This window comes from Larus michahellis, chromosome 5 (genome assembly GCF_964199755.1).
Source record: "Larus michahellis chromosome 5, bLarMic1.1, whole genome shotgun sequence".
Taxonomy (NCBI): Eukaryota; Metazoa; Chordata; class Aves; order Charadriiformes; family Laridae; genus Larus; species Larus michahellis.
The window spans coordinates 24,723,451-24,736,482 of record NC_133900.1 but is presented as its reverse complement, the minus strand read 5'-3'; positions in this window follow the sequence as shown (position 1 = coordinate 24,736,482).

The window sequence follows — 13,032 nt, the reverse complement described above, 5'->3', positions numbered from 1 at the left end:
TAAAGCTGAAGTTGCTTGTCATTATTACAAAAGCAAACACTAGCTTCACTACAAGAAAAGTGTTAAACAAGAGGTTCACTAGTGGATGAGGCTTCAGAATGTAAAGAAACCCAACACAGGTATTTTTCCAGACCACAGGTTTGCCCAGGAGCGGTGTTTCAACCTAGGCAAACTTTCTAGCTTAGCAGTATATGCGCATCCTGCATCATGGCAAGCCAATGCCCCACAATTTATTCTGCCGTAAGCCAAACATGACTCAGGGTTACAACTTAGCACAGTACCTACACATTTATGTTTAAACACATGGACAAAGCCAACAGTATTAGCACCACTATATACTTCCACGTCACAGCACAGCCGTAGTCTCATTTATGTCAAACACATCACAACCCTGGAATAGGAAACAGTGCATGGCTGTCTCACACTCTCACTACCTTCTAGTCAAAGCAATCAGACTGACCCCAAACCTGACATTTTCCTTTCCTCCTCACTTTCCATTGACCTAATAATTCAAGCTAAAGACAGGTTGGACAGGAGAGAGTGTTCTTCTCACTTTCTACGTAAGGAAAAACAGAACCAATTTTTTTTAATGAGTTACCATAAAGAAGGAGATATCAGAGACTCACATCCAGTGCCAATCCTCCCTAATACGAGTGCAGGAGAATGGGGTCCATGTTGAGTTTGCACCTTCCCAGAGCACCAAGTACTAAGCCCCTCTACTACCCTCATCCCTATCCAAACTACCTTTGTGTTCGACTGCCCTTCAGCCTGACATGAGGAAGGAGCTGCACAGACTGAGCAAGTCAGGGAGGCCTTGAGGACAGGAGGAAGCTCCTGGCATGCAAGCACCAACATTCGAACTTCAGCTTCAACTCTCGACTAGTTGGCCAAGAAAAAATGCTGCCACAACCTTGCACCCACTCTCTGTAAAACAGCAATAACGGCACATGCCAAACCACCAAAGTGGCTGGAGATATGGTCTTGAAAGCACTGCAGAACAGGAGGGTGCATCTTCTGAGTTGGCCACATGGTTACGGGCACTGTAGAAAGGAACGAGGAAGGTTCAGTAGCTACTCCTGTGTGGTGTTAGGAAGTTAAAAGTGCTTATTGAAAGAGTTAAAGCTATTTAGTGGATGAAATTACCTTCTGGGCTCCTTCTGGAATATGTGAAATTTTGGTTATCAGACCCTTTATGGTTTCAATGTAATGGAGAGTGTCAAGTAATGAGGCCTTTCCTCTCCACTCCTTTTTTTTTTTTTTTTTTTAAACACTTCCATTGACTTACAGCATCACTGTAGAAATCAGTGTAGACCACTGTTTGGCCTAAAAATTAGGGAAAGCTAAAAGGAAAGATTTATGCTTTCTTCTCATGGAAATTTAAAACTCATTTTAAAAGTTATGATGATACGTAATTCCCCAGATAAACTGAAGCATCATAAAACATTTTTTTCCTGTTAAAACAGATTTCCAGAGTGTAAAAAGTATGATCTCTGGTTAGGTTTCAATTTAATTCTATCTAGCTGCAAGGCCTCAATGTATAGGCTGTGGCAGTTCTCCATGCATAATTAAAAGTGTAATAAATCAAAAAGATTACATTATTTCAAACCAGTTATGTTCCCCAGAAATTCTGTAGCACCATCAATGAATCAGTACTATAACTGCCCCAGTCGTCTACTCTGTTATCCATTGCTATCGTTATTTTCTCTAACATGCCCTACCCTAGGGGCAAAGCAGTAACCCTGCTCAAGGGGTTGAGAAGCTGTAGTGGGGTGTCCCACTGATGCACACCTAGGAAGTAGCCAAGCAAGGCATGAAGGTGTCAGAGACAATGCTACAGTAGTGTGCCTAGAGCTGCCCAGCTGCCCTATGGGGCTTGCATGGGTTTCCTTTCTCACCACTGTTCTGCGGACTGGAGGTGCTCTATGTCCAAATCATCTTCAAACAGTAGTCCTGCCCCAAGCTGTTATGCACGGCATTTTGCAATACAAAGACGAGCGAAAAAAGCAAAAAATAGATGCCAAGGTTTGGGAGTGTTCCTGAAATAAGGGGACGGGGCAAATAGCTCAAGAGTAAGCATAGCATTGTCCCAAATGGCAACCTTCTAGCCATGAACAGCATGAACACCAACAGACACTTGGCTGTATTTTTGGTACATTCCTTCACCTTGAAAACCAGGTAAGACCCCAAACCCAAATAAATTCTGAAAACTGTTTCCCGCTTCAGCTTTCGCAGAAAGACCAGTAGACTAAAGAGTATGTTTTTGGGTATTTCGAAGATCTCCAGGTCACAGGGTTGTTACAGTCACAGGGTTGTTACAGTCACCTAATGCATTGCCTCTCTTTTCCATGCAGCTTTTCCTATGTTCCGTTCCATTTGGGGTTTCCACAGAAACAAGAGATACTTTCTTCACAAATGCCCAATACTGAAAATTGCCTGTATGCATTAATTACCAGTCGTAATTAAAATTAGTGCAACAATGGATTAGTTGCTCTTGTACTTTTCCTACTGCATCCCATCTCTAAGGCAACCATGCTAGCCTTCCTGCGGTATTCTCACAGTGCGTCCTGCCCATGTTCAGCAACCTCAGATGCGTGTTTGCTCCACATAGAGGGACTGGGAGGCAGTGGTGGATATTATGCCATGTTTTACCACTTTCCCCTTTTCTCTTTGTTTGCTCTGGCATGGAGTGCGGAGTATTTTTTTACCTTTATGTCATGGACTCATGAGGCCTTGGCAAAATGCCTTGGCTAGTGCTGTATACTCTTCGAGCCTGAATGCCTTTTTCCCACACTGGATGTTACAGACAGACCTGTGTAAAAGCAGTCAGAGTGGCCCACGAGCTCCAGCAAGCTCTGGGATCCCAAGGAGGGATAATTTCTATGCTGAAGAAATCACAGCAAGATTTTGACCCTTCCCCAGCCCTCTTCTTCCATTCACTTTCTCACCTCACACCTCTTTAGGAAACTGGCCACAGCTAACGCAGTCTGACTTGCTCTGCAACAGTACATCATAAATGCAAATGTTCTCCAGGACCTGGTTTGAGGTAAAACAGAACCAAGTTTCTGTTCAGTAATTTTACTTCTTAGCTAGGCCTCTTCTAACTCTCTGAAATTAACAGCATGTTGTGCCGAAAACAGTTCAATCTCAGAGTGATAAGTCCAATGGTTAAAGTTAGTGCCAAGGAATGGTACGCAGAGAGGCTCTTGCTTATACCTGTTGCTATAACAACCAAGGTCAGCTAATTTCATTATTTGCCCCGTTGGAGGGTCGGAAATAGAAAAGCGTAGAGGGGTCCCACCTGTGGGGAGGAGTGGACAGGACAGGTGACCCAAAACTGACCAACAAGGGTATCCCATCCCATCTGCACCATGCTCAGGATAAAAGCTGAGGGATCAAAGGGTGAACTCTTTCTTCAATGGCTGATGTCCAAGGAGGACCCTGTCTGTTCATCTGCCTTTGATCCCTATCTGTGGATTTCTGACTCCAGCTGTGGAATCCAATTCCCACCCGTCGCTGAGTCCAGTCTGGGACTTCCCCAGTGCCTGCCGGTGACATCATCCTGGGAGCTTAATACGGTTTTGTATATACCATATCTATTTCATTATTTTCTTTTTATTTTACTATTAATATTTCACTGAAGTCATTTAGTTCCTTCTAAACTTGTAAATCTCTTTATCTCTCCTCCTCCTCTCCTTGTGTGAGAGGTCGGGGGAGAGCATCTGTCACTGGCCATTGGCCAATTTGGGCAAAACCATGACATCATGTGTGACTGTTCACTCAACTCCTACTTAGATTTTGGCTAACCCATCTCATGCTAAGGCAAGGAAATGGTATAGACCAGACGTGCAAGCTGGAGGGTATAAAATATCAGCTTACCCAAAAAGCATTTGAAGCATATCCAACAGCAGCTGTACTGCCAAGGCTTTTATGGTTCCCAGTGTGATACAGAGGACACCCACACTGTGACGGAGGAGGAAGAATGAGCATTCTCACCATCAGCTAGGTAACTAATTCTTTTCTTTTGCTCATAGATGCACAATATTAAGAGTTATGGGTTAAAAGTTATGAAAACTTATGATTTGAATGGTGAATAAGTGAATTAACATGATAGACTAGTCTGCGCAAAATGGAATTTAGACCCTCTTTGTAATGTTTGTTTCATACATATTTTTAATGAGCTCATGAAATACATTTTAAATCACAGAGTACATTGTTCTGTAAATTTGAGAGAGCTGAATGGACCTTGACACCGTGTCCTCAGGAAGCCAGGGAAATTTGCCATTGGCTTCAGCAGGAACAAGGCTGGCTCTTCCTTGCTGTTTCTCCCATCCACTGTCATCTGAGCTAAGACTTCCTGCAAGACAAATCTCAGCTCCTCTCCGTGCTTACACAACACGAGATATCTTTGCAAAGCATGTGTCTTCCTGCACTTACAGCTACTGTTCCCAAGTGTCAAGTAAGAAGCATACACAAGCCTACACAAAGGCCAACAGACCCTAGAGCATTGCTTCTACAAACCCTTGTCCACCAGACTTTGGTTGTGCTGTTGCTTCTAGTTATTGTGAGCTGTTGTTGGTAGGGCAATTCCCAATGTCATGGTTATGTTCTTCTCAGGATGGGGTCCTGATGTGTCAAGTGCTGTACATAACAAAGACCAGTGAGGCAGTCCTGGGCTTGCAATCAGAAAAAGACTAGCAAAGGGAGCAGAGTGTTTCACTTATGTGATTTTTCTCAGATAGAACCTTCTTTTTGTTCAAAATGCACATGCAGATTGTGGTAGGATATGCAAAGTTTCATACCTTGATAGCAGAGTGCAAACTTCAGATCAAATCCTGCCCTGAATGCATAGTGGGATTCCTACATCTTCTGGGGCAAATCATGTGAGTAAGGGCCCTTTCTAGACATGGCGACTTTGTTTCAGCATAAACAGAGTTAATATTAATCAGACAGGAATGATACAGCACCTTGGGAATTATTTTAATATAAATAGTTCACGTCAAAACCTGCAGAACAATGTATGCACATGAAAGCTACTAGAGACGGTAAGAGGGGAGGAAAATGAATTCCCAGAAAAGGTCAGCACTTCACATGATGAGGCTTGGTAGCCATTGCCATGTTGACAGTACATCAGAGGAGCTCAGTGCGTAAATAAGCCTGGCTGTTTTCACCGGAGCTGGGAGCTCTAAATGGTCCTTTCTGACCATTGGTGGATGAGGAGCTGACCAAGAGCTTATGGGTCAGGATTAAAGGGAGGGCAGGGGACAAGTGACATTATAGTGGAGGTCTGGAGACCTGGGAGTCCTGGTGGACAACAGGATGACCATGAGCCATCAATGTGCCCTTGTGGCCAAGAAGGCCAATGGCAACCTGGGGTGCATCAAGAAGAGTGTGGCCAGCAGGTTGAGGGAGGTCATCCTCCCCCTCTACTCTGCCCTGGTTAGGCCACACCTGGAGTCCTGTGTCCAGTTCTGGGCTCCCCGGTTCAAGAGGGACAGGGAACTGCTGGAGAGGGCACAGTAAAGGTCTACCAAGATGATTAGGGGACTGGAACACCTCTCTTATGAAGAAAGGCTGAGGGACTTGGGTCTCTTCAGTGTGGAAAAAAGATGGCTGAGGGGGGATCTTATCAACGCTTATAAATACTTAAAGGATGGGTGTCAGGAGGATTGGGCCAGGCTCTTTTCAGTGGTGCCCAGTGACAGGACAAGGGGTAATGGGCACAAACTTGAACATGGGAAGTTCTACCTAAACAGGAAAAGGAACTTCTTTACTTTGAGGGTGGCAGAGCCCTGGAACAGGCTGCCCAGAGAGGTGGTGGAGTCTCCGTCTCTGGAGACATTCAAGACCCGCCTGGACGCTTTCGTGTGCAACCTGCTCTAGGTGACCCTGCTGTGGCAGAGGGGTTGGACTAGATGATCTCCAGAGGTCACTTCCAACCCTATGATTCTATGATCTTATTTTCAGTGGCATTTTAATAAAGTCTCTGTACATCCCATCAGTTGTCTTAACATTACACAACTGTGCTCTGTCTGAGCTGGTGTTGGCAGAGCTCTGCTGCACTTCAGGGCTGCTGCCTAGGGTTTTGAATGTCCAGATCTCCAAGATATAAACAAAGCAGTGCTTTTACATTGCACTTGAAAGTATATAAAAAACATTTTTCCTTCCTATTCTTTCCTGGTTGGATAAACGAACTTTTCAAACCTCCCTCATTCTCTCCCATAGGAAATCTGAGACAAAGACTTTGCTTTGTTTTACTCTGGGACACTATAACATAAGACGTTGTTTCACTTTGGCTCTACAGTCCCCAGAAAAAGAGAACAAACAAACAGATCAACTGACAAAACCCCAGGTTCTTGAAGTCAAAGGAAAACCTGACATTTCTTGTGGAAAGTTAATATCAAATGACATTTTCTTTCAGGTTTTGAAATCTAAAAATCTGAAATGAAGTGATATTTAAATTTGAGTTACGACAGAGTGAATGTACCCATGAAAAAAACCAGCCTATTTGGAGCAGGGGGAGAATCAATGCATTCCTGTCAGACAGCAAAAGAAGAGCAGTTTGGTGAAGTCCTCATTCCAGTTCAGGACAGCTCAGTCCAGCCTTCCCTGAGAAGTTTCTGGTGCAGGGCTTATATCACCTACACCTGTGCTCAACACAACTCTCTCAACACAGAAACACTGTTGTGGTAACAGTGCTCAGAATCTTTTTCAGAGAGCTTGCATGGCTTTTAAGTTTGACAAAGCTGAGAAATGTTGCCCTAAATAATTCATATTTGTAGTGTAATGCCAAGGTAAAGGAAGAGCAAAGGATGCATGCAAGATGCTCTTCTTCAGCCACCTCTTAGTGACAGCTCCTGCAATGCAAATCTCAAATGATCTTCCTAAATTATATGCATATCTCATTTCGATTCAGAAGTGAAGGTAAAATACTCCTCTCAGGCCAGCTGGATGAGCAGTGGTTTGGAAAACAACCTCCCAAGTACCTGCTGAAGACAGGGGTAGGTTTCCTGTATTAAGAACAGGAAAATATTAAGTTTTCTATTCTCCATCCTCCTTTGTGAGTACTTTGTTTTACCTCTCCTGCTTTTCATCCTCCCTCACAAAGGCAACAAAATTCACCAGTAGCATTTTCGCATTTAAAAATTGTTCCTCTCTTGCCTGATGTTGCAGAAGTCTTATACCCTAATGAGAGAAAAATGGACCAAGAACATGGGAGGAACAGTAACATTAGCAACATGCAAGCAAACAGCTTCATCCAGAAGTTCAGACATGCCTACTCACAGGTAACGTCCTAGTGGGATTTTCAGAAATTTTTCACATTTTCACAGATGCCTGCATATGTATTTAAACATCTAAAGACCTTTGGGAATTGAGGCTGTTTCCTTTAGTGCTAGCGTGAGTACAAAGCTGAAATAACAGACCGGTTTTAAATCTAGCTTCCTTTATATGGGGAACTTAAAGTCAACCGTGGTCCTTTAATGGACTGGGCAAACTATAAGCTCTTGCTGTGCTGTTTTGGAAAAGCCAGTGCATTTCTTATTACCCCTCTCTCTCCAGTGGTTAAAGCATTTTCTGCATAGTCCTTCAAACCAAAAGCACATTAATAATATGCTCTCTGATTCCTATGGCGGGTCTCCCTTCTGTTACATTGCTTCTCTCTATTAGAGCCTAGTGACCTATTACACTATGAAACAGACATATAGGTAGAAAAAGTCCTCTCCTCAAAAATCATATAACCTCAGCAAGAAAGAAAGAAGGAAAGGAATGTTACAACAGTCCTATTAATTTTTCTAATGGGCCAGTAAATGGTAAATAGATGCTTAATCTATGATTAGTCAACACTAGGATAGCTGTAGGGATCAAAAGAGGAAAGACTTGATCAATGGTATGTTTGCAGTATTTTGTCAGCATTTATTACATAAAAGGTTCATACAAGGCTCATTTACATTTTATGTCTGCAGATTATCAATAGGATACTGAAGTAGAGGGCAATTACACACTGATGCAAAAAGATGTTTAAACTCCCTGTCTCTATTAAAGTGAATGGTAACATGGTGTTGAATAGTGTCCACCATGGCAGATCTAAATAAGCTTATTTAGTTATGAGGAGCAATACAGCTAGTGTCACACTTCTCAATCACAGAGCTTAAATAATTTAAGGCTGGGGCCTGAGACTATGCCTCACCAACATACCTACTAGAAGCCTGTAAAAGAACAAGGGGCACATCTAGACCTTCAGTCCTCATCTTGTGTCCTAGGGCATTCTTATTCTCCATTTTGACCATCCTGCATGTGTAAGAATGGAGATGAAGACTATTGGCACTGGGATCTTTCATGTGGAGCACAAAATTTTCCAAACACAACAGCTGAACAGGACTGCTGAGCTCCTATTACCCCAGGGGATGGTAAGGCGAGAAGTGCTTAACACCACAAAGGATTTAGTCCAGATTCTCAGGTGTTTCCAGCTTTAGAGTAAAGTAGTTCGTGATGGAAGTCTGAGATTTATTTTCAGCTCTTCACCTTTTCCTTGATGTAATTGGGAATGGAGGTTTCACACTGCAGCTTTCATGCTCATCGGGCCAATTCATCTCAACAGTAATGACATTGCTAAGAACTGGAAATGCATTGTCTGGGTGTCTTACATTTTGATCATACCCATGTCACTGCAGTGAGAGAAAGTACAACATGCTGAGATCACCTTAGCAAAGCGGAGTAAGTGTGAAAAAGCACAGCCTGAGCCAACTCTCTTTCAACTAAGCGCAGGGATGAAATACATGGTATTGGAGAGATGCCAGAGGAAGCAGAGAGGAGTCAATCAACAGAGGCCTTAAGTAATACCTTGTAATACCAATACCTTGAGTCCCAGAGAGAGTATCGCTTGCATACAAAAAGTAGCCACTATAAAGAATAGGCAATAAGTTGCCACAGAGATTGAGTTCTTTCCCTCTTAAGAAGCTCTTATCATTTTTTAACAATTACAAGAGCAATGTCTGTTGTTAGCCACTCCATGAACAAGGTGAGAGGATCCAAGATTCATGGCCTCTGGCCGACTACAATGCTATTGAAGATGAGTAATAATTTATTGCATATTAAACTCAGTTCATTATATGATAAAATGCACATTTAAAATAAAATGCCATCAGAGTGAAGCATTCCCTTTGCTCAATCTTATGAGGATGATTAACCTGGTAAATGCCAAAACCCACTGCCCAAAAGGGGACTTAAGAATCCTCAAGTTCTGTGGCCTGCTTTAAGATAAGTAAAGTCAGGCCTCACACTCATTGCAGCAATTGTTGTAATTGATTCAAACATTAGGAGCATGCTCCTTGAGAGACCTGATACAGGGACAGACAGGCATGCTTCTCCATAAAGCGATGTATAAAAATCCTATTAACCCATTCTCTTTCATTAAACCCTGTCCAGGGGAAATTATAAAGAAAGAAAACAGACCTATGACTTGACACATCTCTAAGTGTGCTCTGTGGCAGCATAATTGCAGCAGCCATTCTGATTGCAAATGATGGCGGAAAAAATAGTTTCATCAGATTCTCAGCCAGGCAGCTCTGAACTTACACAAAACGAGCTGCTGCACAGCTTGGTAGTGTGTTTCCATGCTCATGACATAGAAGACTATGGGCTTATAAATCACAGTCCTGTGGTATGTTTTAGTGTAAAGCCAATGCCAAAGAGAAAGGCTTTTTCATTGCATGAATTTTTTAGAAGCTTTAAGCAAATGCCAAAATTCCATCCTAAAAAACTTCTTCCAAGTTCCCACACCCTGTGAAAATCACTTAAGTGCAAAGCACATGCTGAAAGTATTCTGTCAGCCAGAAATCACCAACTGATCCAATGCATAGCCAAGTCTACAGAAAGGTTCCTAATGAACTGGTGGATGCTGCATTCAACCCAATGTGGGTTGTGGTAGAGCTCTTGGCCTTTTTCTTCCTTTGTGAACACACAAAGTGCAAAGGGCCCTGAAGCATATCAAAGAGCACCCCTCAGGTCTGAGAGATCAATGGGTAAGTTTAACTTAGCAGACAGGAGGAGGAAGAAAGAGGCAATACCCCTCAAATGTCTGCTTCACAACACACTCTTACGAAGCAGAGCTCTCCAAGTCACTTAAGGACCACATTGCTCACATTGCTGATATGCATGGTATCTTCCTCATACAAGAAAGATTTTCCACATGCATGGGTTGGAGAAGCAAGCATGAAGTCAATTCTACTTAATTGCAGTCATATAGAAAGGAGACTCAACTGGCCAAAACGGAGAAAGGGAGGAGGCTTTTGACACTGCCTGTAAAGACAGGAAGCAAGACAAGTGATTCACCTGTAAGGGAATTCCTGAAATGTGACTTTAGGGGCAGGCTGTTAGGAAACGGGCAGAAAAGCACTTATGGAAATGGGTATGCAGATTCAGGTGTTTGCAATGGGCAGCGTTTGTTGATAGTGCTTGCCCCTACTTGATTCCATGCTGGGTAGTTCAACTTTACACTGTGAAATCAACCCCTTTTCTTGTCACTATAAAGTGAAGTAGCTGACAGAGGACCGACAGTCTGACACCTCAGTGCTTCTCAGCTGCATGTCCAGGTATGAAGATAACCCATATTTGTATGAAGCATGACATAAAAAGTACCTGACCACAGGAAGAGAAGTACAGTCTAATGCTTATGGCAACAGGTTGAAACTCAGGCTACCTGCTCCCTGACCACTGCCACAAAACTGCTCTGAACATCAGGTGGGTCATCTCATTGCCTTCTGCAACCTTGTACTCACTGCAAGAACGCAAGCAAGACTACAAGCTCTTTTGGGCAAGGATATCCGAAAGTGCAGCTCCAAGTCCCAAAAGGCTTTGCTTGACATCATACACAGCAAAAAAGGGCTGGTTTCGCCTTGTTGAAACTCACTTTGCTGGAATCATGCCTTATCTAAGGTAGCAGTATGGAAGTCACATCAAGACTGAGGCCATCCCAAGCTGTGTGACAGAAGCTGAAAGGCAGAAACTTGTCACACTTCACTGCTGAACACCTCTTTTCTCCCAGTCTGTACAACCAAACTTGAAGACTGCTCCTGCAAGAGAAGGCACTTATAGCTGCACGCCAGGAATGAGTTTTCTCAACAGTGCCTGGCCTCTGCTTCCCTTGGCACCCAGCTCCTGTTTGCCTGACTGCAAAGGTTCCCACTGGGTTCCTGGTTTCTCTTCTACATACTTGGGCAAGGTCTAACAATAATTAACAAGCAACAATTAAGAAAAAATAAAAGATGGTAGCTAATCTGTGGTATTTGTCTGAAGCTGCCTCCTCCTCTTAGAGGTGTGCTGAATTCCCATGACAAGAAATGGAGATGCCCTTTGCTTTCCCATCCATTGCCCCCTCCTCCTTGTGCTCCCATTACATCAACTGTCCTGGAAAAGAAATATTCCAGCTCATGAACACTCAGTGAATACAAAAAGCCCTCAATTGGTGGCTATTTCATCAGTTCCCAAGATTAATGCAAGGAATCATATGTAGGACCAGCATATTAAAAATCTCTCTAGAGAATTACAGCTAAGTTCATAGATATGTCTCTGTTACGCTAGCCAGAGAATTTGATGTGTGAAAATGGCTCTTTACTGAGGAGCCAAGGATATGCTAGAAAAAGAGAAGGTCTTACGCTTGTTGGGCAAGAGTAGATGAATAAAACAGGTTTTCTTGTCTGCAAAAGGCAAAGGGAATCAAGTTTGAGAGGGGGGATATAATGGGCCATAAGTTATCTGCCTTGAATCAGGGAGTTCTGGTATCTGAGCTAGAAATTCCCACTTCTCTTTTGTAGATTCCTGTGTTTCCTTGGAACTTGTTTTTACCCATGTAATTTCCCTGAGAAGATCTGGCATAGTAGATGTAGTATATTTTGGAGTGCATTTGTGGAGGGTCTAGACAGTTGGACGTTTTGGGTAGGGACTATGACAGGGGTGCTCCGATCCCTCTCTGTTTACAGTGACCTTGGGAAGTTGGTTACTGCTAGGGATTTTAGGATGGGAAGGGCTGAAGACAACCAGACTGAAAAGACTTATATCAAGGGGCTAGCTCCTTCATTGTAAATATAAATTGTCAAACACATAAGGAGGGACTTGCAGGATTGAGGTTTCAATCTGCAGTGCCTTACTCTTGTGAAAAGCGGCTTTGAGCTAGGATCATACTATCAAATGTTGCTCACCAGAAACACTGCTCGGGCTGTTTCAAATCAGCATTTGTAGTGGCCACAATTTTCTCTTGTAAATTTTAGAGGGAAAGGACCCAGCACTAAATAGGTGGCGGCTGGGAGCCACACACAAACACTCAGAATAAATTTAATGGACAAGAGGAATAAACATGCTCTGAGGCACATCTGTGTTCAGGATATTGAAGGTTTGAATGGATCCATCTTCCCTCCATACTCTGTTTCTTGCCAGTGACATTCCACCTCTGGCCAACTCCAGGTTCTTTGGACTCTGAAATTCACTACCCCAGCTCCAAAGAGCCCTGCATCACTCTTTACTTAACCGAACACTTCTAAAGGCTGGCAAATGCTGGTATTAGAGTCCCAAAATGGTTAGTATAGGTCTTAACTAAGATCACGATAATTGGTTAGGTATATTGCAAATTATGGCAAGCAGTAAGGTATGCATTGTGTTACTTATCAACAGGTATACTACAAATTATGGCAATCAGTACTTCAAGTTTAAAAGCAAAGAGAAGAGAAAAGAAACAAAGGGATAGAGAAGGAGAGAGAGATAAAGAGATCACCGGTCCTGGTTCCAGCATTGGTCCAGCCAAAAGGGGTTGTCCATAAGAGCGCTCTTCTGTGTATCCCAAGGTACAAATCTCTTCAGGGTCTCTTCAGGCAAAAATCTTCATTTCAGGGAAAAATCTTCCCAGGAAAAATCTTCTTCTCTAGGGACATCTATTTTCCCCTTTTATATTTGCCATATTAGCATGGCCCACCCCGCTTGCCATGGGGCAGCATCGTCTCAGATTTCTCCCCCTCACCAGGTGACATGTAGCATGATTTGGGT